A 5,086-nucleotide genomic window follows, 5' to 3' on the forward strand; every position below is an offset into this window, starting at 1 on the left:
AACTAACCGGGGTAGCTTATCTAATTAAATAATGGTTATTATCCTGTCCTAACTAACCGGTCAAATCTAGTCATTGTCAATATAGTCATTACCTGTATATAGCCATTGGAGGTTCTGCTCTATCTATTTAACATGCTAAGCCTGACATGTTCATTCAACTTGTCCTGACGATGAACCACACTGGTTGGTTCGAAACGCGCCGACAAATGAAATATCATGTGATTTACGCCGAAAAATCTCTCATAAACTTGATATGGATCACAGAAGCCTCAATACAACGACATTTAAAGTGTCTGACAATTTCTCCTGCAAATCAGAGAAATTGTCGGTCCATTAGCGCATTTTGGGGAAAATTTGTAGTATGGTGCCGAAATTTGGGGAATTTGTGGTGCGATTAGCAGAAGACTTGGGAAAGCCATAAATTCTTCATTTTTGACCAAATCAGGAGAAGAATGAGGCTACACAAACATTTTTGGGCATTCTAGAACCATTGGAACAGGTTTCAGAGCTTTCTGAGCATTGTAAACTGATATATTCACACTTTTGAACATAATAGAGAGGTCAAAGCCATTGGAAGCTAGAGCAAGGAGACGTAGCCCAAGAGGGGTGAAATCCTTCATCATTTGATGTTGTGATATTGTTTATGGTTATGTTCATGTCTGTTATATGTTGTTATTCAGTCATTTATTTATGTTAATTTTCACATAAAATTTACATAAAAACACTTAAAACTAATGTTTTAAACTTGAAATTAACCTCATGAATCCTTAAGCACTTTTAACATATTCTGAAAAGGAATTTAGTACAACAAAACTAATTTTCCCAATCAGATCAGGAGACAGGAAAATTCCTCACGGTTTAGGTGGATAGATTCATAGGCATCCATTCTTGTTTAGGGATTAGTGATCCCTTGACGGGAATGTGGTAAAGCCTATAATGTATGTTTCTTTGTTTAGGCCTAGGAATTATTTGACCAGTAATGGAAGGACACACGGTAAAGCTTGGTGGTATAGATGAGGGTTTTGGGCCTAGGAATCTCTTGACCAGTAATGGCGGGATACGCAATAAAGCTTGAGAATCCTTGGTAGGTTTTTTTGTGATTCCCACATTCATGCTTCGAATATGGCACGAGGGTGATTCGCTGAAAGAAAGATTTGGTTCAACCCAATATATGGTCGAGTGGTACACGGAAGTCCCTGACTTGGTTGGCTTTTTCATATGTTAATAAAATCTCTTTTCCTATTGTATTTCATGAGTAAATGTGCTTGTTATTATGGGGCTTTTATGGTTGTTCTATCATTTTTATTTTGTTGGTTATAAGCATGGTGTTATGACAAACCTTGGTTATGGCTTTCATCATGTTTTTTTTAGTAAATGAAATGTTAATGAATGTATGACCTAATAGATGACCTAATGGATAAGTATGAGGTCCTTATGTTTAGATGTGTTTATATGACCTATACATTACATGTTTATGAAGTGTTTGATGAAATTCATGTCAGGGTTAGGATGAGTCTAGTCAGTTCGTAGTTCAAGTTTTGCATTAGAGGCTTTGTCTTCTTATTATTTATCATTTCTGAGAATTTCATGAAGTTTTGGGTAGAGGCTTGAGTTCTAGCCTTGAAAAAATGGCTCATATTTCAAGGTCCCTGACACAAAACTACTTGAAAAATACTACAGTCACATGGAAGCCTTGCTAAGGGAGTCACTAGAGGATTTCAGTCGCATGGAGGGCTTGTCATGGGAGTGATTGGGGGTTTAGGTCGGTAAAAATCAAGTTAACTCATGGGTTGGGCACTTGGAGTGGTTGGTTAGTTCCTAAGGGGTCTTGTAGCTGATGAGGAAGGTCAGTTTGGTTTTGGTTTGTTGATTCCACTTCCTTAACTATACTTGGGGACTTGAATCATATCACAGTAACTCTTCATCACATGTTTACCCTAGTGGACCAGCTAGCTTGGGAAAATGTCGGAGGAGGGTGTTATAGAGTGGTATCAGAGCATGGTTCACCCCTTGGACTAGATGGGTGGAATATGGTTGTCATGCATGCATGTCAGTTGAATATGCATTTGTTGTGTATGTTTGTTGTCTATGTGGATGTAGGCATGCATTCTCATGGTTATAGTTTCCTTGCATGGGGTCATGGTATGCGATTTGTATGGTCATTCATGGTTACTAGATGATGTCTATATACTGGTATGATTATGTTTATATATGTATTGTGCTAATCTGGTTGATCTTGCATACGAGATATCCTCCCCTGAATTATATTGAGGTATGTTCATTATGTTTACATTTTGGTTTAGATGACATGGTATACTTGCAAAAATAAGATCAAAGATGACTAGCAAGATGGTAGACTACAGTTCACAGGACTCTCCCTATAGATCATATCAGCAGCATGGTGATGAGTACTCCCCTTATATAGAAAACACTTTGATAATTTTGAAGGAAGAAATAAGGAGTTGCAAAGCTTATAAAGATAAGATAATTCAGTCACAAGAGAGACTTACCAGGGCATAGGAAAAACAAGCAGAGGTTAATGCAGTGATTCTTCAAAACTTGTCAGATTTGCAGAGGTAGGGACTACTTAGGATTAGTCATGGACAAGAGGATAAGACTAATGGAGCCTATGGTAGCATATTCCATGATGGACATGAGTCAGAAAGGGATAATATTGTTAGGGATGGCATATTCTTGGATACACCTGATAGGAGAGGTAGTGGACATGGGAATTATTTTATTTCTAGTTCATATAGGTACCATGGTCACCATCTCCATCATCCGTACAGGAGGAGTGACAGGGGATATTTTCCAGATGATTTTAATAAATCCAAGCCACCTAAATTTGATTGAGAAATGAAGAATTCACGGGATATAGAAGCTTGGTTTCCTGGAACGAATAAGTTCTTCGGATTGCATGATTACTCAAAGAACATGAAGGCCAGAATAGCTATGGTAAGTCTTAAAGGTAAAGCAGACATTTGGTGGGAAGACATGAAGAATGATAGAGGCATTTGGGAAAAGGATCTGACTTGGAGGGAGTTTGAAAGACTTTTCAGGAAGAAGCATCTATCAGAGAGATACTATGACGATAGTGCAAAGGAGTTCTATGAGTTTAAGATGGGGTCTATGACCAATGAGGAGTATACTAGCAGATTCTTGGAATTTTTGAGGTATGTGCCTTATTTTAAGGAGGAGAAAGCGAAGATTCAAAGATTCATTAGTGGGTTTCTAGTAGCGTTCAAAGACAGGATTGAGTTTGAGGAGCCTAGATCGTTGGAGGAAGCCTTCGGAAAGTTGAAGCATTATTATGAGCAATCAAAGCATAAGATTGAATCTTAGCAAGGCTGGAAAGGGAAAGACAAAGCTAAGATAAAGTGGTCATTGAAGCGAACAAGACCTCATGATGCAGGTGAGAAAGAGAATGTGGTTCCTTACAAGAATTTTAATGTAGTCAGACAGGGACATAGGTCACAGTTTGGAGGGTAGAAAAATAAAGGTGATGGTAAGGGACATTTGTAGTGTTGGATATGTGGAAAGGAAGGATTGTTTGTTGCATCAGGGTGGTAGGCCTAAGATATACAGTGCAGAGGAAGCGCAAATAATTGGGGATGTTGGAAATAAAATTTCTCGAATCTATGCAGCATTGGATAACAGGTAGGAAGATCACCAGGAATCTATTATCGAGATGGATGGTAAGCTTTGTGATGAAGTTGTTTCTATTTTGATTGATCATGGATCTAATTATAGTTATGTTAATCATGACCTGATGGATAAGTGTGGCTTGAATAAAGAAGTACATGCATAATATTGGTTAGTGCAATTGGCTACAAGTACAAAGAAAAGAGTTCATCATTGGGTAAGAGCTTGTGCATTTTAGTTGAATGGTATGCCTACATCCATTCACTTGAATGTTCTTCCATTGGGATCATATAGTATGTTGTTGGGTATGGACTTGTTGTATCTTCATAGGACCAAGGTGGATTGTTATGACAAGGTTATTGAGTGTTTAGATGACAATGGAGAATAAAGGATCTTACAGGATAAGAAGTAAACATCAGTTAGAATGGTTACAGATACGCAGGTGAAGTGTAGTTGTAGGAAAGGATGTGTATTGTTTCAAGTGCATATTTATAGTGATAAAGGTAAGGATGTTGAGGATGCGAAAGTTTTGAATAGGTACCCGATCTTACAACAGTTCCAGGATGTGTTCCCAACAGATATTTCAGAGTTATTGCCTCATAGGGAAGTGGAATTTTCTATTGAGTTGGTACCAAGGGCAACACCAACATCAAATGCACCATACAGGATGAGCACACTAGAGTTAGTGGAATTGAAATTGCAGTTGAAGGAAATTCTTGACAAAGGATACATTAGGCCAAGTGTATTGTCATGGGGTGCACTAGTATTGTTTGTGAAGAAGAAGGATGGTACTCTTAGGTTGTGCATTAATTACAGGAAGTTAAACAAGGTGACCATTAAGAACATGTATCCATTGTCGAGGATTGAGGACTTGTTTTACTAGTTGAAGGAAGTTGCAGTGTTCTCAAAGATTGATTTGAGATCAGGATACCATTAGGTACACATTCAAGAAGAGGACATCTATAATACTTCTTTCCAGACTAGGTATGGGCGTTATGAGTTCGTTATAGTTCCTTTCGGTTTGACTAATGCTCCAGCTACTTGTATGTGCTTGATGAATAGTGTGTTGTGTCATTATCTAGACAAGTTTGTTATTGTATTCATTGATGATATCTTGATATATTATAAGAATGAGGAAGAACATGTTGAGCATTTAGGAGTGGTGCTAAGATTGCTAAGAGAGCATCAATTGTATGCCAAGCTTGGCAAATGTAGTTTCTTTTAGACAAAGATACATTACTTGGGGCATGTTGTTTCCGAGGAAGGAATAAAAATGGATCTGAAAAAGATCAAAGCTATTATGGAGTGGTAAACTCCTAGGAATGTGGATGAGGTCATATCATTCACGGGGTTGGCAGGTTATTGCAGCTGGTTCATTAGGAACTTCTCGCAGATTGCATATCCTATCACATCATTGCAAATAAAAGGGAATAAATTTGAATGG

This window comes from Pinus tabuliformis, chromosome 5_1 (genome assembly GCF_031772625.1).
Source record: "Pinus tabuliformis cultivar Carrire ecotype Pingquan chromosome 5_1, CPIR1, whole genome shotgun sequence".
NCBI lineage: Eukaryota > Viridiplantae > Streptophyta > Pinopsida > Pinales > Pinaceae > Pinus > Pinus tabuliformis.